Source organism: Coregonus clupeaformis, chromosome 27 (assembly GCF_020615455.1).
Source record: "Coregonus clupeaformis isolate EN_2021a chromosome 27, ASM2061545v1, whole genome shotgun sequence".
Classification (NCBI taxonomy): domain Eukaryota; kingdom Metazoa; phylum Chordata; class Actinopteri; order Salmoniformes; family Salmonidae; genus Coregonus; species Coregonus clupeaformis.
Genome location: NC_059218.1, coordinates 27,620,062 through 27,647,218, shown reverse-complemented (window position 1 = coordinate 27,647,218; position 27,157 = coordinate 27,620,062). Strand labels below are relative to the sequence as shown.

The window sequence follows — 27,157 nt, the reverse complement described above, 5'->3', positions numbered from 1 at the left end:
GCCATTATTCGTCATCTGGCAAGTGTGTGTGTGTGTGTGTGTGTGTGTGTGTGTGTGTGTGTGTGTGTGTGTGTGTGTGTGTGTGTGTGTGTGTGTGTGTGTGTGTGTGTGTGTGTGTGTGTGTGTGTGTGTGTGTGTGTGTGCGTGCATGCGTGCGTGCGTGAGTGCGTGTGTGTGTGTGATAGAGAGAGAGAGAGAGAGAGAGAGAGAGAGAGAGAGAGAGAGAGCGAGATACCTGCGTCCTTGGGTTTTATTCCTGTTTCATATTCCTAGGTTTCCATTGAAATGGTCACACAATTATGTAAAAACGCGGTCGTACTGAGTGGTGGTAACGCATTCTTAGGAGTCAATCTTTGATTTCTTCCCGGACCCTGCTGTTGTCAGAGCTCCATCTATATATTCAAACCTAGACTCTACACTTTCCTCAGTTTGCGTATATTCCGATATGGGGTTGCTTTATCGTCTGTCATGCTGTCTTCTTTGGGGGGTTTTCACAGTTGAACCTTTATAATCGTTGTTTATCAACACATAAAGTCACGACACGGTATATCGTTCCTCCTCCACCCTTCTTTCCCCCCTCCTTCTCTCCCGTTCGCCTCGTGTGGTCCAGTCCCACCCCTTGCCGTATGGCATTACCGTCCTCTACAATACAAAGCTGTATTCTCAGTACCTCCCCCGCTTCCTTTTGCACTGCACTCGATCAGTCTCTGCGTCTCTGCCTACCTTCCTTGGCATCCACTCTACCACCTCTCCATCTGCGAACGGCTTTCACGGATCCGAGCTCGCCCGAACCTCCCTAGAACACATCGGGATATTTCTTCCTATCTGTCGAACTCTCCCGTTTCCCCTCGGGTCGACTTGGTCACTCTGTTTCTCTGTGTCCTAATGCTTACGAACTCGCCGAACCGAAGGATTTCTCTCTCTTGAGCATGAGAAGGACTGCCAACTCATCCACAATTCAACATATAAGATTGAGCTACCAGAATGCACACTGGATACATATGCTCCAGCAAAAGTTTTCGGCCAGAAAACTAAAGCACCTTGGACCACATATTCCGAACACAGGGGAGAATCAGTTTTAGGTAAGCCTGCATAAGTGTAGCTTAATTTGCGTTAATTTGTATTAGTTTCTATACACACTATACCAGCTATTAGAGTAGCTAGAGGTTATGCTGTAGCCTATTGATAGTTATGGCGATGTTGCATGGTCAGCATGATAGGCTACAGTGTTCTTTCTGGACAAATGCGTTTTTCTGCTTTATCATTGTCAACTCAGGCAGTGTTTTGTCTTATATGTAGCCCATGTGAGTTTTGTGTGTTTCCATGTGTCCAACCTATGTTGTTGTTATTTATCTCAAGTAGCATTCACTAAATGTCCATTACTGTGGATATGAACAGCGCTAGATCCTAATACCTTGCATTTGCATGCAAAGTGAGTTGATGGTTCAGTGCAGTAGGCAATAGGCTGAATTCTCTTCGCATATGACTGGAGACGGCATGTATGTAATGCGAGGCTGCAGAGGAGGACGAAAGAATGAAAGAGCAGAATAGTGAGGGGGAGAAAGCATTAAGAATCAGTTTTCAGTCCACGCGTAGCTTCTTTCACACTGACCCTCGCCTCAATGAATGGCCCTTATGAATCATACCAGGGCACATTGAAGTTCCAGGCGCAGCATCATAATATGCTTGTGTATTCTGTTCTAGAAAAAACGGTTTTCAGCTCAAACGTTGATTCCCATTCCCATGTGGGATTATATCAACATTACTTCAGTTGATTGTGTAATGTGAGTCCCTATCAGTTCATTTTACAACATAGGATTTATATACTGACGCTTCTGAAATTCAAGACTTATGCCGCATTTCAATTGCTCACATTTCATGCATCATTAGTTTGTTTCTAGCTAAGTGTATAATGAAGGCTACCCGTTTCACATGCTGTATGGAGTGAAATGCAGTGGTGAAATGCATTAATGTTTGATGTTAGTCTCTCAGTTGTTAATAGGCAGTAAATGGTGTGTCACTTATTTGATCTTGTCCGTGAATACTTTCAAACACAGTTTAGACAGAATCCATCGTGCAAGTGTATGTGTGTGTGTGTGTGTAAGTGTGTAAAAATATGGCAAATGCGACAATATCATGACTGTTGCCTCATTAGTCTACCTTCTCAACACATACATGTCTGTTGGAGAGCTGCTTAATCAATAATTCAAAGATGCTGATGTTAATGGCTTATTCATATCAATTCAACAGAGCATAAATATTATGATCAGAAAAGATATCTAGGTTTTTGAGGTTGCACCAATGAGCCAAAGTTGCCTCTCCCTCCCTTCCTTCAAGTGAAGTTGTGCAAGTGCGCTACTGTCGAGTAACTGCGGGGGGAGCTCGCGCTCTTTTGGCCCATTTGTCATATTATAATCTAAAGGCAGGATAATTGACTGGTGTTGATGAATACACAATTAGAAATGCAACTCCTCTTTTAGTGGGCACTTAGTTTTTATAACTAAGGACTGGGTTTTATAACTAACGACTGGGACTTCTTCTTCTTCTTCTTCTTCTTCTTCTTCTTCTTCTTTACTTTGTGCCTTTCGATATGTGCCAATATGTGTCTTTAGTTGGCCATGGGGGTCTCAGTAACATGCTGTTCATCATCCTCCCAGTTACAGATCAATCATGAACTCTTCGTCTTACTCTCCTGAATACATTTTAATTCCACATCAGACAAATTACATTTCAAACAAACATGTTACAGCAATGATATAACTAAGATACATTTTCTGTTGACATCTTCATATGAATCAAATCATAATAACGACATATAGCGGGGTCATTTCAGCATGTTCATTGACCAAGATAAAAGTAGGGCACAGCAGCAGCAAGAACAGATTTACTGTCATTGTTAATATCAGTATTGACATCATATCCATGCTGCCATGAGGCCTGTTTCGTGATCAACACCACGTTCAAAGTTGTCAATCGATATAGCTCTCTTCAAGTCCACTCTGTGAATGACATTACATACAATGGACACTTTCCAAGAGCACTTTTGTCAGGCAAGGCATTAACACATACATATTGACAGTATGTCATTATTCTGCGATTAACATGCATGAAAAAATGGCTACAGCAACAAAACAAAGGCTGTTTTATTTCAAATGGCTAATTCAATCAGTTGGCCTTTATATTTCCTATATGCTGGCAACATATAATCATTTTCAAAGAGAAACGGCTCACAATCACATATGCCAAAAAGAAAATGCCAGCAGTAGCTTGAGGCTACAGCTGTGTCCCATGCTTGGTGACACTGTGTTGACGAAGCCTTCAAAGACTGGGAGTACATGCTGCAGCATAATGCTTTGTGACTCCTGCTGTGCACTCCAATGATGGATTGATTGCAACCTCATGTTGCCATGATTCACAAAGGCAAATAAAGGACTACACACTAGAGATTACAAACACTTTTACACACACACACACACAAACATACACATTGGAACACACGCACACACGCACGCACGCACGCACACACACACACACACACACACACACACACACACACACACACACACACACACACACACACACACACACACACACACACACACACACACACACATACACACACATACACACACACACACACTAATGGATTAGGGAGCACAGTAGCATAGTCTCCCTAAATAGATAAACTGGGAGGTAGGCAGTGGTTCATTCTCCTTATGTATGGACAAGAATATCAAATACAAGCCCTCTCAGTGCTGGAGCTCGAAGAGCTAACTGTCTCACATTGTCAAGAGGCATCAGGCGTCTCCACTATTGGCAGGACTAGCAGTGTGTGCTGGTTGCAGCTGGAGTGACCGGAAAGGCTTCCTTCCAGGGGGAATAAAAAACCTGTTTTGATGGGAGGAAAAACAACATGGGTCAAATCATGCCATGTGTCAGAACAACACACAACGGACGGTGAAATTCATTCCAAATTGCAGTGGTAATTATTTGACCTGCAGTTGTCCTCTGGACTGTACTTCTCCTCTGGGGCTCCCACAAGACCTAAGCAGAAATTAAGTTGTTGCTGGATGTGTTAGTTGACACGAGGCTACTGTGGGATTGCTTGACTAGTAACCAAAGACAAAAATTTCTATGACTTGTCCCTATACGTTATGTACTCCTATACAAAATGTTCCTATATGCACTCCTATATAACATTTTCCTATATGCACTTGCCCAGAGCGCAACTGTCAGATGTGCATACTGTATCTCACCATGCACTCATATATATATATATATATATTTATTTCCTACTGTACTCTATGTACTTTCCAATACAGTAGTGAGCTAATGGGATGCGCATGCATGGCTTACCGTGCACAGCAGGGATAGTGCCCTACAGCTGAGGGAAGCCTCGAAAACCTCTCACTGAGTCAATCAAGGCAGACATTTTTTTATGCCTGCAAAATTAATGTAGACACCTCAATCAATTATTTATCAGTCAAATACGTACCTTCAGAAAGTATTCACACCCCTTTACTTTTTACAGCTTGAATTTAAAATAGATTAAATAGAGATTTTTTTGTCACTGGCCTACACACAATACCCCATAATTTTAAAGTGGATTGATGTTTTTCTAAATGTTTACAAATTGTTAAAAATGTGAAGCTGAAATGTATTGAGTCAATATGTATTGAACCCCTTTGTTATGGCAAGCCTAAATAAGTTCAGGAGTAAAAATGGACTTAACAAGTCCCATAATAAGTTGCATGGACTCACTCTGTGTGCAATAGTAGTGTTTATCATGCTTTTTTAATGACTACCTGATCTCTGTACCCCAAACACACAATTATCTGTAAGGTCCCTCAGTCGAGCAGTGAATTTCAAACACAGATTCAACCACAAAGACCAGGTAGGTTTTCCAATGCCTTGCAAAGAATGGCACCTATTGGTAGATCGGTAAAAATAATGAAAAGCACACACTGAATATCCCTTTGAGTATGGTGAAGTTATTAGTTACACTTTGGATGGTGTATCAATGCACCCAGTCACTACAAAGAAACAGGCGTCCTTCCTAACTCAGTTGCCAGAGAGGAAGGAAACCACTCAGGGATTTCGCCATGAGGACAATAGTGACTTTAAGACAGTTACAGAGTTTAATGGCTGTGATAGGAGAAAACTGAAGATGGATCAACGACATTGTAGTTACTCCACAATACTAAACTAATTGACAGAGTGAAAAGAAGGAAGCCTGTACGGAATACAAATATTTCAAAACATGCCTCATGTTTGCAACAAGGCACTAAAGTAATACTGTAACATCAATTAACTTTTTGTCCTGAATACAAAGTGTTATGTTTGGGGCAAATCCAATACAACACATTACTGAGTACCACTCTCCATATTTTCAAGCATAGTTGCGGCTGCATCATGCTATGGGTATGTTTGTAATCGTTAAGGACTGGGGAGTTTTTCAGGATAAAAAAGAAATGGAATGGAGCTAAGCACAGGCAAAATCCTAGAGGAAAACCTGGTTCAGTCTGCTTTCCACCAGACACTGGGAGTTGAATTCTCCTTCAGCAGGAAAATAACCTAAAACACATGGCCAAATCTACACTGGAGTTGCTTACCAAGAAGACAGTGAATGTTCCTGAGTGGCCGAGTTTTACTTAAATCTGCTTGAAAATCTCTGGCAAGACTTGAAAATGGTTTATTAGCAATGATCAACAACCATTTTGACTGAGCTTGAAGAGTTTTGAAAATAATAATGGGCAAATATGTTACAGGAGGGGGTCGCCGTTCTGGAGCGATCCACTAGGTGTCCTCCTCCGACAACCTTAGGCGCCTTCTCACTCATAGTCTGGACTAATCATGATGCTATTGGTGTCACCTGTGTCTACCTGTTCACCTGTGTATTTATGCCCTCACTTCCCTGTGTTCCCTTGCTCAGGTTTCTCTGCTAGTTTCTCTATGCTCAGCAGTACTGATCAGTGTCTGATCGGAGAAGTATGTACAGGTACTCGAGAAGTGTTCTCCCTGTTTCTTTATTATTTCAGTCGTACAGTAGTTACTATTTCGTATTTTGGCTGTCAGCCTGTTTTTGGAGACTTATTTGCTCCACCTTTCTTTTATCTTGTTAAGTCCGTTGTTTTGTATCCTGGCTTCGGGACCACCAGTAAAGATCCTTGTTTCGCCATCTATGCCTACTGCCTACTGTCTAACCTGCACTGCACCTGGGTCATACCTCACACCAACCCTTACACAAATATTGTATAATCCAGGTGTGCAAAGCTCTTAGAGACCTACCCAGAAAGACTTACATATGTAATCGCTGCCAAAGGTGATTCTAACAGGTGTGATGTGAATACTTATGTAAATTAGATATATCTGTATTTCATTTTCAATACATTTGCAAACATTTCACTTTGTCATTATGGGGTAATCTATTTAATCAATTTTGAATTCAGGCTGTAACACAACCAAAAGTGGAATAAGTCAAGGGAGATGAATACTTTCTGAAGGCACTGTACAGGATATGCACCTTCATCAGGGGGAGAACCCTAATGCTATTATATGCACTGGTGGTGAATCTGAAGATTAACTGACATTATCTATCACCACTGTAGAAGACACATCTGTGTGGTTGTGAAATACCAATATTATTTCTAACCTGAAAGTGAATGGAGGTGTATAGCAATGTGTAAAATATAGATTTATTTGACTATTTCCAATATAATGCACAAAAAAGAGTGTGTAATGATTCACCGGAAATCAAGACACATACAGTATTCACTGACAGAATATCTACAAAGATGAAAACAGTAAATCAATTTCAACCAAATAATGACGACAGCCTAGTCATCGATCAGGCCCAAAACAACAACACAAACATGTTTACCTCAAGAAAATCAAATGTTTGGTCAGTAGAAAATAAGTGAGGTTGACTCACAGGTGCATGTCCACTAAGCTACATACTGATCATTTTATGGATAAAAAATATCCATATATAGATCAATTCACAAATGTAATCCCAAACTTTACTCAAAGGCGGGACGAAGGAGAGCATTCATTTAAGGAGAGCGAAGAACATAGCCTGAGGAACATTGATTGACCAGATATGTTTCTGTTGGTAGACATTTCAGGCTGTATAAACTTGGGAATGTAACCTTGGCTTGAATCATCTTGATTTTAGTGCACAGCAAATTCTCCAGTGTTAAATCAACACAGAGAGTGTTACATTTAACACTGGTTCAGTGTCTATATGGGTCCACACTTTTCAGTTTTTGCATTCATCCATTTTCAGTCCTGTGGCCTTCACCAAGTGAGTTCCTAAGCGAGTATCTTATCATTCAAATTGAGTTATTTAAAACAATACAACACACATTTCATTAGGCCTTATCTTGAGGGCCTAGTTTTACCCTAATATAGTGGCCAGACCTCATGGTTTTAAGGCCTGCAAGACACATTATGATTGCTTTCAAAGTGATGTGTAATTGCTGTTGGAATCCTGTCAGAGTTGGGGTATCCAACATTTGGACATTTTATACACCTGCAACCTGCATAAATGTTTCTCTGTTTTGTTTTTCCAGATTTCAGTTTTTTTTATATATAGAAAAACATCTATATTGTATGTTCTAAGTCCACAACAATGCTTAAACCACATCAGGAGACCACTTTTGAGGTCTGGGGTGTAGATACCCTTCATTCAGTGTGCACCTGCAAAATAACTTGTTTGGTTAGCAGTGTTTCTGTAGCACACATGTAATTGCAGAGTTTGCTAAACAAATTACCACTGGATTGATGCAGATAATCATGTAGGCAAAGGCTATTTTGTAGTTAACATTTAATTGAAAAGGTTTTTGGGAAAGCCTTTCCATCTACCAGAAGACAATTATCATTATTAGCATCATCGCTAACGGCTACACAAAGTGGTAGACAAACGCGCACACAGACAGGGGCATTCCCGTGTTACCTCTTCAGAAAGTTGAAGGAAAATATGAATCACTGATGCATTGTCATGTGATAATCTTGTACAAATTAATTCATCTTCTATACATTTAGTTGATTTCCTACTAAGTTCAATACATTTTTGAGTATTGTTGAATTCCGTTTTAATGTCTGGATTCTGTGATTCTGTCCGGGAATGCCACGTCAGAGATGCTCCCACGTGGCAAATCTGAATCAACATCTTGAGTCAGAGTAGCGTAAGTCCCTCTATTTCTAAATAGTGCACCAATTATATCTAAGCAGACCACCATCCTAAATTCACAACTAAGTTCATGGTGAGAATATATGAGAAGAGGGTCCTGAGGATAGTTTCAAGGAGACCACTGATAGAGCACCGAACAGCGCGGGATGTGTAAATCTTATTAAAGAGAAAACATTTATCTTCAAACCATATCTTTATTTGATCTCAAGGAAAAAAACAAATGGCCTGGCAGTTTTTTTTTCTATCAGAAAAAATGGAAGAGAACGTGGGTTTAGACAGCATCATATCAAACGGGGAATTAGCATCAAGATAACGCTAATTCTCTAATTCACCAGAGATGGGAGACAACCGACCGAGGCATGGCGAGCGAGAGAGAGCAAGAGAGAGAGAGAGAGAGAGAGAGAGAGAGGCACACATGGAATTTCTTAGTGAGCGTTACATTTTTCAGGCAGCCTTGGCAGCCAGCCCCCTCACTGTACTGCACTGACTGGGGACTGACTGGTACCAGCGGTGAGGAGGAGTTGCCAGCTGGCAGGATCCCCTCCACCCCACCAGGTTGCCATTGTTTATTAATAATCCCAGCAGCCTCAGCAGGCCACGGTAAGGGGCGGCCCAGCCAGTGAGTCCCGCCATGGATGCCCAATAGCACCCGTAGGGGAGTTTCTCCTCTTCCCTCTCTTCTATCTAACCTGTCATGGGGTGAACTGGAGAATAGAGTCCAACCCAACACGTAAGCAACCAGGGTATAGGGCTTCTGCTGTCTACAGAGGCTTCTGGGATTTTTCTCATGATTCAGGGGTCCTAATTACATAATTATGGAGGTTAATTTAGTCCAAATGGCGGAGGCTTTGTTATTTATGGGGGTGTAGTGTGGCTCAATGGACATCCAGTAGGGTGTCCACCCACTCTGCCCAGAGTGGGTGAAAATGTGCTTTGGCAATGACATTTCACTTCCTTATGTTATAAAATACATTTTATCAACACAAATAGGATTCTTCATGTCTGAATCTTTCAGTGGGGTCTTTCTCTAATTAGATTACATTTGAATAGGAGAGAGGCTGGTCTTTTTGAAAGGCATTTTCATCATGCTGTAATAATGTAGCCATTATTGAATCTAAACGGTATTAGCCTCAGGAGAGAGAATGCAATTAAAAGATAAAAATGAAAAGTAAATCTTACTGCCTCTGGGTCTACATTGTTTATTGTTTCTGGTTTTCTCACATTTGTATTTGTTTTGTAGGAAATTTTTTTTTATCTTACAGCCTGCATTTTTTTAGACAACATATTAGACAGCAGCATACATGTTTGAAGGAATGGATTTATTACAGTTTTATTGCTAAATGTTTCACTATCAAGATCCAAATATGAATGTGGTCAAATCTAGGACTACAGTGCAATAAGGGTTATTCTTGCTATGCATTTTAATGATTCACTGACGGACAGAGACAATTTGATATGATTATAGTATTTGTCATTTTGCTGATGACCTGATTCTACAGTTGTAGTATCTTAAGTTGAACACCCTGTTGAAGGAGAATGTTCCTGCAATGCTGGACATTTTTTTTAACTTATAGTGTATTTGTGGTTTAAAAAGGCTTCTGAAGTTTGTAATTTCCACTTTGAACTTTCAGACTTGATTTTTCCTTGTATCAACCCATAAAAAAAAGTCCATTAATTATAATCTACATAATAATTCACATTTCCTTTTTCTGCAGGATTATTTTCCTGCTGTAGCAAACTGGCTCAAATTAAGATGCTATTTATATGAAACAACATGTTGGTTCTTATGCCACCACTGTCAAAGCTATTAGTCATGAATGAAGGCTTTATGGCTTCACAATCACAAACACATTGCCATTCCTGAGACCATGGACAGTTGACAGTGTCTCTTGGTATGTTGATGGGTGGCCCTATTCATGCAGGTATACATTTTATAAATATAAAACATTATTATCATCATGAATCTTGCCGGCTATTTGTCATGCTTGGCACCAATCATAGTGATATGGAATCCTTACAGTCAAAGTCATTAACAGTATCTAACAATGGCTTTGCCTACAGTGAGGGAAAAAAGTATTTGATCCCCTGCTGATTTTGAATGTTTGCCCACTGACAAAGAAATGATCAGTCTATAATTTTAGGAATCTCTGTAATGGTGTGAGACTAGATCAAATGATTTGCTAGCGTCACATCATCATTGTCGTCGTCGTCATCATCATCATCATCTTCTCCTTATTTTTCATAATCTTCCTCATCACCCCACCATCATCACCCTCACTGACTGCATGCATAAGCTCTTGATCTGGTGCCATTGTTCAGCTCAGAGTTCAGCTGTCTTTTTAGTGCCTTGTACTGAGAGCAAGACTTCAAAGAAGAGACTGTGGGCCAGAAAAAAAACACCAAGTCAGTCAGGCAGTCCTGAATCTACACATCTAAACTGTGGGGGAAAATTGCTCGGTGCAGCACAATGAGGTGGGGCCAGGTGTAGAGGGAGGAGGAGGAGGAAAAACAGGAGGAGTCTGCTTGATTTAACAGTAATTATAGAGTGCTATTTCCTCTGTCTCCCCTCTCTCTGCGAGTGGAAGCCAGTAGCCAATTCTAAGTCCTGTCACCTCGTGATCACGTAACGGGTAGAAAGTACCTATTAGGGATAGGGCAAATTGTAGGGGGCTTCTCCCATGGTCCTCGTTGGGGCTCTTGGGGTGATGGTGAGGGGGAGGATGGGGGTTGAGGGGGGATGGAGGTTGAGGTGTTGAGGAGACTGTGGAAACTGTTTGAGGAGACTGTGGAAAACACTTTTCAAACTCTGGAGACCTTTCCGAGGCAATGACTTCGACATTTGAACTCAGGGAATACATCAGTACTATTTCTTTCCCCTCATATAAAAGAGAGGGAAGTCTTACTCTAGCAATGTGAAGTAATTTCCTTTTCCTAGAATGAGACCGTTTCTAGAGTTCAGAAAATGGCCCCTCTTTGGTAAGGCTGAGTGCTTCTGGTGATGTGGCTACCTTGGTTACCTTAGTAATGACAGTATAAGCAATGGCTGACAACCATGATATCGCGTCTGTGTGTGATTGATAGTTTATAGGATAATATTAGACGATTGATAGAGATACACACTTGTTTGATCCTAAACCAGGGTTTCCCAAACTCGGTCCTCGGGTAGCACTACACAGCTGATTCAAATAATCAACTAATCATCAAACTTTAATAATTTGAATCAGCTGTGTAAAACCAAAACATGCACCCCTTGGGATCCCTTAGGACCGAGTTTGGGAAACGCTGTCCTATGCCAATGCTAACCAGTCATCTTTCTTTATAAGCTGGGAAAGTGCTGCTTCCAACAGCCAACTGAGTATATAGACTTCAGTGAAATAACCTCATTGTCAGTGATACCTTTTGCATCATTATAATAGTCTGTTACTGTGGAAAGTCATGTAGTCCTCTGTTGCTGCTGGCCAAAGAGATACATTTTCCATACTCTCCAAATCCTCCATCCCACTCTCGTTATGTGCTCGGTATTGACTCAAGGCCGAATTCTAACTTGAGTGCTTTTACATGCACTACATTGATGGCAGTGCAGACTTGCGTGAACATGTCCATATCTTAAGTTAGAAATAAGCCCATTTCGGTCGATGCCTTTTCAGTTCAATAGATGAATCAGTTGCACCCATTTTGAGCCATAGAGAAATTGGGAAAATGTTGATTGAGCAGACCAACTGTGATTCCTAATATGTTGTGTGCCCACCCAATTGGAGGATGATTGAATGACATAGTCTTGGGCAACCCAACTCCATCAACAGTTTTCTCCATTTGCGTGTTCCCAATTGGAAACCACATGAAATCACCAGCCACCAAAACACTGCCTATGCATTATACAAATCAGTGCTATTGGTTGTTTCCCAGATTTGGCTTCTATTTAGGCTTACTTTACACAACAGACAAATCCCTTCAATCATTAATTTGAGACGTTCGTCAAAACCTCAGTGCATTTGAAATATAAATGTGATGCAGTCGTTCGCGTATGGCGTGATGATAAATCCCTTCAATCATTCATTTGAGATGTTCGTTAAAACCTCAGTGCGTTTGAAATATGAAACGGATGCAGTCGTTCACGAACGACTTAATGCCTTTCCTCATGAAAACCCCCCAGAACCAACAAGGGTCCCAGGCACTGAGATGGAAATGAGTCATGTTTGATGTTGTCAGACTGTTGACAGAGTGCTGACTGAAGACACAGTCATACAGCGTAGTGCCTCAATGCGGCCCGTGCTAACTGGTTGCCTATGGTCACTGTTGGTGTTGTTGTGTTACGCAGTGCTGCACCACATTTTGCAGGACACTGACTGCACACAGAGTGTTGTGTATTGAAACCTGGGTGTTACTGCTCAGTCACCCATACCACTTACATGTACAGTATGCGCTGCTGCTGTGTTTGACAAGCAGAGAGTGATGCTAAGTTGATCCTCACAGACAAGGGGCACGTAAACACACACACAAGCTCAAATAGGCAGGCATCCATCTACACTTTGTCAAATACTCTGTAAGACATGGACACACAAATGTGCACACACACACACACACACACACACACACACACACACACACACACACACACACACACACCTGGCCCTGCTCTCCATCCACATATCCCCACAGAGCGCTGTGTTGTCATGCTGATGGAGGTCATGCTGTTTGTTGTAATGATGGAGAGGCCTGTGTACGTGAAGCTAGCTGAAGCAGGTACAGTATCCTATACAGGCTTTACGCACAGTCAGCACATCAACAATGCAGGGCAGAGCAGAGGCCATGGCGTGTAGAAGTCGCTATAGTGAGCAGAAAAATTTGCAATGGAAGTGGACAGTATAGTGTAACGTCTCTCCTGCAAAAAGAAAGGGTTGTGTTTTGATAGCTTTAGAACGGAACACATACAAAATGTGGGTGTTGTGATATTCAATTTCATTGACCACTAACATTGACTTGTTATTTTGCTTTTCAGAGTAGTCCTCTTTTTTGTTTGATTCAATCCATCATTTTCATAACCACTGCTCCCTAGGGATATGAGGGGTGATCTGCACGAATACAGACTGCATCCCATTTCAATAGACGGAAACTAACACTGGCTCTGGTTATGGAAGAACCTACATTCACAGAAGGCTTGTGACATCACCCAGTTCTGTTATGGCACCTAGCAAATTTGGAAAATCTGGTCCTTTAATTATTTAGAGTAGACGACATCTCCTTTCGGATGACATGGAACATAGGTTCGCCCAGAACTTGTGGTGATAGATGAAGTGAGTCTCACTGTGTAGGGATTTATTACACACAGGCAGCGTTCCGATATGTTTACTTACAAAAATATAAACGCAACATGTAAATTGTTGGTCCCACGTTTCATGAGCTGAAATAAAATATCCCAGAAATGTTCCATACGCACAAAAAGCTTATTTCTCTCAAATTTTGTGCACAAATGTGTTTACATCCCTGTTAGTGAGCATTTCTCCTTTGCCAAGATAATCCATCCACCTGACAGGTGTGGCATATCAAGAAGCTGATTAAATAGCATGATCATTACACAGGTGCACCTTGTGCTGGGGACAATAAAAGGACACTCTAAAATGTGCAGTTTTATCACACAACAGAATGCCACAGACACCTCAAGTTTTGAGGAAGCGTGCAATTGGCATGCTGACTGCAGGAATGTCCACCAGAGCTTTTGCCAGATAATTTAATGTTAATGAATCTACCATACGCCACGTGTATGGCATTGTGTGGGCAAGCAGTTTGCTGATGTCAATGTTGTGAACCCCATGGTGGCGGTGGGGTTATGGTATGGGCAGGCAAAAGTGACGGACAACGAACACAATTGCATTTTATTGATGGCAATTTAAATGCACAGAGATACTGTGACAAGATCCTGAGGCCCATTGTCGTGCCGTTCATCCACCGCCATCACCTCATGTTTCAGCATGATAATGCACGGGCCCATGTCGCAAGGATCTGTACACAATTTCTGGAAGCTGAAGATTTCCCAGTTCTTCCATGGCCTGCATACTCACCAGCTCTTGAATGACGTGTATGACAGTGTGTTACAGTTCCCGCCAATATCCAGCAACTTCGCACAGCCATTGAAGAGGAGTGGGACAACATTCCACAGGCCACAATCAATAGCCTGATCAACTCTATGCGAAGGAGATGTGTCACACCAGATACTGAATGGTTTTCTGATCCACGCCCCTACCTTTTTTAAGGTGTCTGTGACCAACAGATGCATATCTGTATTCCCCAGTCATGTTAAATCCATAGATTAGGGCCAAATGAATTTATTTCAATTGACTGATTTCCTTATATGAACAGTAAAATCTTAGAAATTGTTGCATGTTGTGTGTATATTTTTGTTCAGTATACATATTGGAGGAAGCAATATTGTTGTTGCATGTTAAATGAACGCATTAGCCCTGTGGGTATGGCTTGGGAGCTATAAAAAGAGGACAACTCAGGGGAAAGATGAGCAGCAGAGCAAATATTTCAAAGGCAGTAATTCAAGAGCACTCCATTTAAAATAGGGGATGGTAGAATTTGGTTGGTAGAAACCAATATCAAGGGCATGTTTTTACAATGATAACCTCCAGGAACCAGGGAGGGACGAACAGAAAAGAAAGCTTTCCCTTCCCAGAAATGCAGAATCCTTTTAGTCATATCAGTCCTGAAACGTCTGTCGTGGATGCCTCTACATATGCAGTGTGTGTGTGTGTGTTTAAAGTGTATGTGTTTGTGTATGTGCACACATAGTACCCTTTCACTACCTCTCCTCACTTAGCTATTGCCATTGATATAGCAAAGTGCTACCTATTTGCTCTACTTCCGTGTCTGAACACATTCTAACCACTTTCTATCGCTTAACACCCTCTAAAAAGCCTTAGGTGGCAGTGGCAGAACCCCCATGAATTCCATCAAACACACAATGTCGAACTTCTCCCCACGCCCCACCTCAGTGCAAAAACACAACGTTTAATAATCATCGGAAAACAGCGAGGCAAAGCCGTGACCTCCATTTGTTTGCCGAGGCTATTTACAGCCGCCATGGCGCTTGTGTTTATGACTGTATCATTGAAGGCCTCGACATCATCAGATCTCATAACAATATTTTTTTCAGTTTTAATTCATTGGCAGCTCCTGTTTGCATCTGCTGTGAGACAGTGCCAAACTGTCTCGATGGTTTCCGTCCAAATCATAATTATTTTCATCCCCATTCGAGTCAGGGATGATTATCATTGCCAAGGGAGCCCTTGACACTAGAGTAATAACTGCACTGAAATGCATCCAGGTCTATCAGGCAAAAGCGTCCAATTCTACTGGAGGCTAGAAGAAAGTAAACAGCGCAGACTGTGAGGATCTTCATTAAAACAGCACATTGGCTAGTGAACAGAGCAGTGCTGCTACACTCTGAGATAACACCCCACCTAATTTCAACTGCAGAAAGAGAAACAGAGATGTAGTTTCAAACTGGTGTTTGTGTGTTTTAAAGTACAGCATGTCTTTCTGTTTATGTGTTTGGTCTCTGATATAATATACACTTTCAAACATGCTAAATTTCCTACAACATACACATTAATTAAAATACAAGAATTGAAACTATAAATGATGTAGGACCTCACTCAGTTAGAAGTAAAACGAGGACTCAGCCTTTGGAACTGTACAAAACAACTTTGCAATATTGATATTCCTACGTCTGCTAACCCTGATGCATAGCAGGCTCTGGGTGCTGCTGAGCTGTTTAGCTTCGCAAGGCTTCATGAAGGAGGAATTGAGATGGGAGCGTAAGGCTTTTTTCTCTACCATCTGCTAGGTGTCTCTGCTGATTCCTTCTGATTTATGGGTAGTGTCCTCTTTGCTACGCTCCCTCTGCTTTCCCTCCGTTTCACCAATTTATGACGTTGAATTAAGAACAATGGAACCGTTGACCATCCCCTTTAAAACCCCTATACCTCCTCTCCTCAGAGCGAGACGGCGGTCGAATAGCGGCCCAGAGTAGAGAGAGTCTCCTTCCAGGGAGCTCGGGAGGCACTGTATATATCAAGACGTGAAATGGGGGATAAACATTGTACTGGGGCTGGAAATTAGGTCAGTAAATTCAGGCATGGCATTGCGTCGAGGGCGGAGGGTGGGTGGCGGAGGGGGAGAGCGGATCGTGGGCCCAGACGAAAATAACACACTGCAGCGGGGACGGAACCTCGCTCCGCATAGTGCCAGGGGTTCGGTCCCCTGAGAGGGAAGCAGCTGTTCCATATTCCTGTTAGGGAAACAGGAAAATAAGAGCTGACTGCAAACACGCCCTCCTTTCAAAACGTCTCTGCGAAATGTTAGCGTTAGCCGTGGCGTGAATGAGGAAGTGCTGGTAACAACATTTTTTGGGGGGTAGATTGTGATGCCATTAGAATTTGCTGAGGTAGGACGGTCGATATCTGTCTCGCGACTATTTGAGCATCACCTTGTAAACGGTCCCAGTGTGCAACAGGGATGAGGAGGAAAACACCAATGTTATTTTTTTTTGGGGGGGGCGCACTCCTTCCTCAGATATTGAAATAGAGTGAGGCGAGTCATCCATCTTTCCACTCTGATAAGGTGGGGACATTTCCACACATATTTCTCTGAGACAAAAAGCTATCCCTGTGGTTCAATTTGAGCCTTGCGATTCGTAGCACAGCTGCCTGACAACAACATTGCGTCACACCCTCCAGCCCAACCCAGCACCAATGGGAAGACTTAAATGTTGTTGTACAGATACACACAATTATGATGGATCTGTCACAATAGGGGGTAGCAGGAGGCGTGCTCCGCCGTTTAATTCCACAGGTAATTAGAGAATTATCAACAGCGCTGCGGCTCAGTCTTGCCTTTGATGCGTTAAAGTCTTGAGCTTGTTTTGTTGATGTACAAGCACTGGTTTTACATGAACATGCAAAAATACTTCACACACTTTGAAAGACATATACACACTCAGACACACTTAGACACAGCCCCCCCCCCCCACACACACACACATTTCGAGACAAGCACACACACAGACACACACACACACACACACACACACAAACACACACTTACTGTACACACACACTTCCGACACACTTCCTCAGAGACACATACTCATGTTCTTCCCCGTATCTCAGGATACGTCAGGATAACATCACAGGATAACATCACTTGACATTTACATGTGTGAGCACAGAAAAACTGCAGCGGGGAGCAATGTCATTTACATCCTCTCCTGTTCAGGGTCTGATTCATTTCGGGGGTCCTATGGGTGTATTTGGAGTGTGACCTGCTCAGGGAATGGATGGTAGGGCTTCAGTGCTTTCACCGTTCATCTTACATCATTTCATTGGAGCATTAAGACAGGCTAGCTGCATGATAAACCTATTAAGGTTGAAGCAGCACGTCTTTTTTTTCTTTGCTCCCTTGCTTTTAAATGGAAGGTGTGAGGGAACAAGTGGCGACGTACGGTTTGAACGAGGGGAAAGCTGCGAAAGGGGATTATCATCAGTGGACCACAGAGCAAATTAGCTTGAGCGTTTGAAAGCCAATTTACAGTTTGACAAATGATTAATCTTCATCTATAACACACACACCCGCGGTGGAAGGTGTAGTGACAGATATGAAATCCCATAGACTGCCGTGCTAGCTTTTCAGGGATGTGGTAAAAGTGTCTAGCGCTGACCGAGAAAACAGAATGGTTTTACTATGCATGTACTACTTGGGTAATTTTGTGCGACAGCTCACATCATGGGCTTCTCCTCGCAGAATGAGAATTTGTTCTCCAAAAATCAGTCAGGTCTTCACTGCAGTCAGGGACAAACAGCAGCTAATGTGAAATTGGAAATACTGTAGCTTGCTGCAGTGGTGTGTTTTGCTGACAAATAGAGGCAGGACATGACTGTTTGGTATATGGCGCCCTTGCTTCATCAGGTTGCTGCGATGGTCTTATTTTTGTCTCTTTGTTTTATTTTCCATCTTTTCCTCAGGTTTCCTTTGATGGTAGAGAAAGACAGAAAATATTGAAATCCACACAGGTGTGGCAGCTCATCAAACTGTGGAATAATTGATTCAGCTAGTCCTCCCATGAATGGATAAAATGGAATAGTTAAGTTGGATAGATTGATTGTAGTAATGAAATCTAATGCAATATGAAGAAAGAAAAAACACAACGTTTCCTTATCATTTTCCAGAATAGCTTCCGCAGAGACAGAGGACGATTAACAGTGAATTATCTTTTGTTACATTTAATTCCCGGTTAGGGTATCCGCTGCGCCTAATTTATCTGCATCATATACTGCGACACCTTGACCAGCCAAGCTGTTGGTCTTCCGCACGCTTCAGACCTTGTTAATTACCTGGCTTTACGACAGAGTCGGTCCCTCTTTAGAAGAACTGCATAAAACGCACCCGTCTGGCGTTATCGCTATTCCACTGGCGGCTCCTAGATGAGCCTCACCACTCCACGGCGGCCTCGCCCGCCCCGCATGACCGGCAAAATGTTACTCACCCACCGCCCTTTCTGCCAGCCGCCCTCTCCTCGGCTCCCATTGATCCGTCCCCTCCCGGAATAGATCGGAATACAATAATTCAGTGGCCAGGTAAATTGGAACAATAACTCAGACCATTAGAAAATTAGTTTGTTTTTAAAATCGCCCAATGATCCTGGGCCGAACTGATTGGTTGGGGAGCGACCCAGGCATTTAATTATCGAGCGGAGGGTCTGCTGAGCTATGTCTTCTGAAGGTCAGAGTGCCACTGCAGTCCTAAATAAAGCAACAAAAGGAGGGAAGCAAGGGAGGGAGAAATCCAGTACAAATTAACTTAGCCCGGCCGCCCCCATTCCTCTGTTACTTCCCAATTGCAAGTGGCAGTCCATTACCACGCCTGTCCAGACATTGCTGCAGGCTGGATTATAATAATTCTCATAATTCTGCAGGCTCCCTGTATGGCAGAACTATTTTTCTCTCTTCCTCTCTGCCACTCTCCACCATCACTCCATTCCATCCCACTATCCCTCCCTGAATGTTTTAATACATAAGGTAACAGATTTGCTGAGTCAAACCTGCCACGTTGAACTGACACCCATCAATAGCTTATGTTACTGCTGACATCACTGCTTGTATTACCTCACTACCACTGGGACCTAATGCATTCTACAACAGGACCCCTGACAGCAGTGCAGAGCAGACCACATCTGTGCCTGTCCAAAATATGTCTTGCAACAGAGAGCTTAGCATCAATAACTATGTTTGGATAAAGCACTGGATGGATTGAATGTACTTGGACCCCCCCGTTAGATAAGCGGCCATAAAGCAACAGGCTTCATTCTCCGCTGTCCTCCCTTCCTCCCTGGGACCCAGAATACAAATGCGGGGACAAGCATCCCGTTTTTTGTGAACTTCGTGGAACAAAGAGGTGGCTCAGGCCCTCCACACAGGGGAAGAAGGCATCGATCGGTGGGCGGTGGGCATCTATGAGATCCACATGGAGAATGTTCCTCAATGAGCAAGGAGGGGTGGGTGGATGTGGGGTGTTGTTGTGTGAATAGGACCGTTTAAAAGGGGCTCACACAAACAACGCTCCCTTGTTGTTTAGCTGTTTATTGTTGAGGCAGACTTCCTCCTCTCTTTACCCCGGTTATTCAGGGACTCACTTGATCTCTTCCTCTATCTCTCCCTCTTTCTCTCTCTCCCTCTCTCTCATTCCCTCGCTCTGCCTTGGTACACAACACGTCAACATTGAAAATACATATTCATACAGTGAGGGAAAAAAGTATTTGATCCCCTGCTGATTTTGTACGTTTGTCCACTGACAAAGAAATGATCAGTCTATAATTTTAATGGTAGGTTTATTTGAACAGTGAGAGACAGAATAACAACAAAAAAATCCAGAAAAACACATTGTCAAAAATGTTATAAATTGATTTGCATTTTAATGAGGGAAATAAGTATTTGACCCCCTCTCAATCATAAAGACTTCTGGCTCCCAGGTGTCTTTTATACAGGTAAAGAGCTGAGATTAGGAGCACACTCTTAAAGTGCTCCTAATCTCAGCTTGTTACCTGTATAAAAGACACCTGTCCACAGAAGCAATCAATCAATCAGATTCCAAACTCTCCACCATGGCCAAGACCAAAAAGCTCTCCAAGGATGTCAGGGACAAGATTGTAGACCTACACAAGGCTGTAATGGGCTACAAGACCATCGCCAAGCAGCTTGGTGAGAAGGTGACAACAGTTGGTGCGATTATTCGCAAATGGAAGAAACACAAAAGAACTGTCAATCTCCCTCGGCCTGGGGCTCCATGCAAGATCTCACCTCGTGGAGTTGCAATGATCATGAGAACGATGAGGAATCAGCCCAGAACTACACGGTAGAATGATCTCAAGGCAGCTGGGACCATAGTCACCAAGAAAACAATTGGTAACACACTACGCCGTGAAGGACTGAAATCCTGCAGCGCCCTCAAGGTCCCCCTGCTCAAGAAAGCACATATACAGGGCCGTCTGAAGTTTGCCAATGAACATCTGAATGATTCAGAGGAGAACTAGGTGAAAGTGTTGTGGTCAGATGAGACCAAAATCGAGCTCTTTGGCATCAACTTAACTCGCCGTGTTTGGAGGAGGAGGAATGCTGCCTATGACCCCAAGAACACCATCCCCACCGTCAAATATGGAGGTGGAAACATTATGCTTTGGGGGTGTTTTTCTGCTAAGGGGACTGGACAACTTCACCGCATCAACGGGACGATGGACGGGGCCATGTACCGTCAAATCTTGGGTGAGAACCTCCTTCCCTCAGCCAGGGCATTGAAAGTGGGTCGTGGATGGGTATTCCAGCATGACAATGACCCAAAACACACAGCCAAGGCAACAAAGGAGTGGCTCAAGAAAAAGCACATTAAGGTCCTGGAGTGGCCTATCCAGTCTCCAGACCTTAATCCCATAGAAAATATGTGGAGGGAGCTGAAGGTTCGAGTTGCCAAACGTCAGGCTCGAAACCTTAATGACTTGGAGAAGATCTGCAAAGAGGAGTGGGACAAAATCCCTCCTGAGATGTGTGCAAACCTGGTGGCCAACTACAAGAAACGTCTGACCTCTGTGGTTGCCAACAAGGGTTTTGCCACCAAGTACTAAGTAATGTTTTGCAGAGGGGTCAAATACTTATTTCCCTCATTAAAATGCAAATCAATTTATAAAATTTTTGACATGCGTTTTTCTGGATTTTGTTGTTGTTATTCTGTCTCTCACTGTTCAAATAAACCTACCATTAAAATGATAGACTGATCATGTCTTTGTCAGTGGGCAAACGTACAAAATCAGCAGGGGATAAAATACTTTTTTCCCTCACTGTATACATATTCAAGGCTATTGTGTGAAAATCGAGGGAGATTTGCAAACGATGTGGTTCGTCTTACGCAACGGGAGGCAACCAAACCACGGATGGATGGATGGAGAGAGAGAGCGAGACAGGGAGGGAGGGATAAAGCATCTGATGTTGATTCGCCTCTGGGAGATGTCCACCAGGAAGTTGCCTGTATGCGAGTAAAACTGCCTAGCTAGCCTGAAATCAGGCTACTGCACTGTACCCTCTTTATTCTCAAATTACGAGAGGTATAGTAAAGATAGATAATTATGGTGCAAATCCTCCCCTCGGTTTTGTAGATACAGTATGATGATATCTCACCCCATCAAATTCTTTTTTTTTTACAAAATGCAGTGGGGACTAAAGATTGTCTGGTACAATTTCCAATCCTCTCTAGTCCATTTGGATGTAGATGTATCCTCCACAGTTTGAATGAGGATGCTCTGGGCCACAATAATGGGGGAAACAAACTGGTAGGGGAAGGAATTATCCACACAACTCCTGCCTGTCAGACAACCCAGATCTAAGCAATTTCAGAGGCTATTGAGTAGACTGTATGTTTGGATACTAGCATGGCAGTTAGAGTGGAGTGCACTCAGAGAGTAAGAGAATGCTACTGGTCTGAATGCTGTCTTAATACCCCTGGGCCAGCAATCAGACCTGCACCGCTCTCATTCAGTGTAAAATAGCAAAAACATGCATGTCTGTCTGGAATAGATAAGTCTGTCTGAATAAGTCTGTCTGGGTAAGGAGCTCTGTTAGGAAAATTAATAATGTAATCTGTGAAGGAGGGGTGAGGGATGGGATGGGGTGACTGGACTGATGAGTATGTCGCTGGGGGTGGCTAGGTTCAGCATCATGTCTGTTAGGGGTGGTTAAGGTCAGCATCTTGAGGGAGTCACATGGTCACTATCTGTCACATACAGTACGTGCTGTGAGTGTGACTGGATGGAGTTTTGAGAGAGAGAGAGAGAGAAAGAGCGAGAGAGTGTGCACAAGTCTGTGTGTGTGTGTCCGTATGTGTGGATCCCTGTGTGTGTAGCTGCAGGGGGTCTGTGTGGTGATGGCTGTGCCAGGGTCTCTGGCTGCTCTGCCAGGGCGTCTGTGCAGCCTTTGATCTCAGTAGGCAGAAACAAACAGGGGTGATCTGGCTGACACATACAGGGCCTGTTCAAATCCTGTTGCCTTTATCTGTCCTGCTGTCTCACTTCTGTCTGTCTGTCTGAGAGAGTCAAAGAGAGAAATAGTATTTGCAGCTGACAACGGCATGGTGGACAGAATTTGAATAATGTGTACGTAGTTGCCCTTTTTTCGGGGGTCATATGCAGTACATTACTTTCTGTAATACCAGTATAATGTATATATTTTTGTTCTATCAGAATTAGAAATGATAGATACCAATGATAATGGCATAATTACAAAACCCAATATCCGATACAAAGCCACATAACCCAGTTTCCCAAACACATTCTCATCCATATTGGAGAGAACACTTTAGAGCAACCTTTGGTTTATTTTCCATTAACCTTTTTAATAAAAAAAACATTAATTTGGTAAGTGGCCATTTGTTAGTGTTACGGTGCCACATGCATGCAAGCAGGCTCTCACATACTGGGCCAGCCTCACACATGTGAATACCCAACACACACACACCAGTGGCGATTGGTGCCGTTTAAGATTAGGGAGGCCAATTGTATTTTTTATGATCATGGCCTTATTTCTATTACTGAAAAAGAGCGTCACCTGTGATGGTCTACGATTATAGGTGCAACTGTCCCAGTGCCCCGGTTAGAGGACGTACATTTTGCCTATCCAGAGCGACATAAAGTTAGTGCATTCATTTTAAGATAGCTTAGTGGGACAACCACATATCACAGTCATAGTAAGTACATTCTTCCTCAATAAAGTAGCTATGAGCAAAGCTAGAGCTAGTGAGAAAAAGAAAAGTAACAAAAAAGTTTGTGGGTGAGAAGGGAGTGGGTGTGCTGTGGGATTATTTAAGATAATCTTAGAAGAGGTAGGGTTTCAGATGTTCTCGGAAGATGGGCAGAGACTCTGCTGTCCTTTCTTCAGGGGAAGCTGGTTCCACCATTGGGGTGCCAGGACAAAGAAGAGCTTGGACTGGGCTGAGCTGGAGTGTAGGGTTTGAGCATAGCCTGAAGGTAGGGAGGGGCAGTTCCTCTTGCTGCTCCGTAGGCAAGTACCATGGGATTGTAGTGGATGAGAGCTTCGACTGGAAGCCAGTGGAGTGTGCGGAGGAGCGTGGTGACTTGGGAGATCTTGGGAAGGTTTAACACCAGGCGGGCTGCAGCATTATGGATAAATTACAGGGCTTTGATGGCAAAATCGGGGAGCCCAGTCAACAGCGAGTTGCAGTAGTCCAGACGGGAAATGACAAGTGCCTGGATTAGGACCTGCACCGCTTCCTGTGTGAGGTAGGGTCATACACTACGAATGTTGTAGAGCATGAACCTGCAGGAGAAAGCCACTGCTTTGATGTTTGCAGGGAGCCTGAGACGCCCAGCCCTGAGAGGGTGGAGAGGAGGATCTGATGGTTCACGGTGTCAAAGGCCAGTAGACTGATAATGACCAGCAGGATACAGGGATACAATCCACACTTTATTGCCACACACCAAACAGACACACACACACACACACACACACACAGCAAACAGGAATAGAGGAGAGAACTAGCTGTAGTGGTTTCTGTAATGGAACAGAAAGTGGAATGTATTACACAACAGTAATAACAGTGATGGCTAGTAGCTATGTAGCATAGGCTTGCATTAATAGCATAGCTATATAACGATATAGCAGTGCACATGGCATATAATACAGCAGGTAGCAGGTATTAGTATAGCATCCTATTGGGCTTAACCCAGAACAAAGTGTGTACAGGGAAACTAGCGTTAGTCGTCTAGGCTAATAGTATTGGCTATTAGCTAATGTAGCACACCGTATAGCAATATATACAATAGCAGCTATAAGGTGTTAGTGCTAGGCTAATAGGATAAACATAGCACACAAAATATACAGGGCCAACGAGCATGAGTAATAAGTTAGCACGCTAGGCTAGCAGGCCGAAGGCCATTAGCTAACATTGCAATAACATAAACAACACCATTAGCGGTAGCGGGTTAGCATGCTATAAGGCTAACAATGCTAATATGTAAACAGAAGCCATGTTGAATAAGACCATGAGGGCGCCATCTTTAGGTTGCATAACAACAAAAACAACAACACTGGTCAGCGGCCATCTTAAGGCCTATGGCAGGAATGGCTATCAGATAGTTACAGACAAGGTGCCCTATCCCACTAGCATGTGTTGGGAAAGTCCAGGGCTTCAGGAGAAAGGGTCCATGTTGTAGCCCAACTGTTGGTGTGCAGGGCAGAGGTTTATGAGAGCTCTTCACTCTGCCACTGCTTGCTGAAGACTAAGCCCTGACTGGGCTGGACCGTGTTCTTATACTTGTCCCAGTCCCACCTGCCTGTTGGGCGGATGCCCTGAGGAGATGCAGTTGGGAAGGGTCAAAGGTGGTGATGGGTGATCAAATGTCCCAATCAGAGGTCACTGGGTGTGGCATGTAACTGGAGAGCTCCAGAGGTGCAAACAGAGTAGCCTGTAAACAATGGGGACCCATCCCCCGCCTCTGCTCTCTGCAGGGTGAGGGAGTCAGGCAGAGTTGGGGGCAGGTAGGCTATTTGTTTCAAGAGTTAGGGAAAGCTGTGAGTTAGTGGTCAGGAGAGGGACTGTAAGTGTTTTCTACAGCCGCCCCAAAATGTATGTAGTACATTTTAATCTAAGGAAACCCTCTTGTGACAGCTGTATGCCCTATGTAGGCGCCTAGTGAAGTCCAGTGATGTTTTTAAGGCACCAAGAAGGCAGAAGTTCCGTCGCCCCATGTCGCCACCCCTTCAGTGGCATGTGTGGAGTGGGCAGTGGGGGATGAGGTGCTCACTGTGTCTGTGAGGTAAGTCTGTCCAGCAGGTGTCAGGGAGGTCCATGCCCGTGCTGCTGGAGGTGTCCAGGCTTGTGGAGGAGGCCATCCCACCTTAATCTGGCCAGGCATCCTTGGGCGGAACAGGGCGATAGGCTCTCCCACAGGCGGAGGCTCTCCCACGGAGGCTAGGTGTACATCCAGGTCCGGAACCAGAGGGGGCCCCAGATCTGGTCTGGACAGTGAATCCAGGGCTAGCACTGGATCTGGCGGTGTCTGGAAATCAGGGTTGAGCATCAGACCCAGTGCAGGTTGTGGGTCTGGCTGTTTTGTGCCGCCGGGGGCCGGTAAAGGCGATGGGCCCAGGACTGGTGCTTGTCCAGGACAAAGCCGGATAGGTCTCCGAAGATAGCGGTGGAGGGCTTGGGCCTCGGTAGCCGTCGCGGGGCAGGCTCGGGCACTCACAGTCGCTGGTCTGGCTGCACCTCTGTTGTTGGGTTGGCTGACTGAAGGAATGGCGATGGGAGTTTTGGAAGCCGGGTTGGTTCCGGTGCCGGCCTGGGCGTGTGAATAGATGCCTGTTGTGGCATTGGTTTGGGTGGCAGACCTGGCTCCAACTCTGGTGGCTGCTGGGCGGACTGGCACACTGGGGACTGCATGGTTGGCTGGAGCTTAGGTTTCTGCGTTGCAGTCGGGATATACTGGAGTCCTGGTGGCCGCCTGATGGACCGAGGAGCTGGCGAGGGCACTGGCTGAAGAACCTCATAGGGCACTGGTTACAACTGGACATGCTGGAGTTCGGTTGGTGGCTGAACTGGCTATCTGGCTGGTAGCCACTCCACACGAGTGCTTTGCAGCTGTATCGGTGGCTGTGGCACCCAAGCCATTTGAGGCTGCTGCACTGCCTGGTACACAGGATACGGCTGGTCGATCCTGTATTACTCAGGGACGTGAGGTGCAGGCCAGGTATTGGTGTACTGCCAGTAACCAAACAGAGGTTGTGGAGCTGGTAAGTGCTGGATAGGAGGGGGACTCGGGACCGCCACTGCAGATCTTCTGTGCCTGCGTAGTGCCGTGTATTTCTCCTGTCAATGTCTGTTGCTCCAGGCTCTGTTCCCTAATGGTGACAATGTTGCAGTAGGAGGACAGCATCCTCATGGGGGGCTTCTCCATGGCCTCAATCTGCTGGACTTCCCAGTCCTTCTCTTCTCACTGGGGCATGGCGTGCGGCGTGTACTACATCCCATCACTATTGATCATACTCCAGGACAATTGCACATATCCGGACCATGAAAAAGAGTGCCACCATGTGGTGGTCTCTGAAAGAGGTGCTGGTTTAGATTATAAACGTCCCAGCGTCCCGGTAAGAGGATGTAAATGACCAGTAGGAGACAGGTGTACAGAACACACGTTTATTGTCACACGCAAGACAGGCACACACAGCAAACAAGAAGTGGACTATGTTGAAGTGAAAGTGGTTTTCTGTAGGACAGAAGGAACAGGGAATAGATATTACAACAGTGACTGCAGTGTTGGCTATACAGTAGTAATAGCAGTGATGCAATATATACAACGCAGCAATGGCATAGCAATGGGCTAGCACACAATAGTAATGGCTATAGTAG

The 27,157-nt window shown here is 43.9% G+C and overlaps 1 protein-coding gene across 1 annotated transcript in view; it reads left to right on the top strand.

Annotated features, from left to right (window-relative positions):
• The first annotated feature begins 277 nt into the window (after window positions 1-277).
• Window positions 278-27,157, top strand: part of LOC121541687 (BMP/retinoic acid-inducible neural-specific protein 1) — a 133,991-nt gene continuing 107,111 nt past the window's right edge. The window contains exon 1 of the mRNA XM_041850924.2: window positions 278-1,082. The gene's annotated coding sequence lies outside the window, so the exon portion shown is untranslated. The remainder of the gene's footprint in view (window positions 1,083-27,157) is intronic.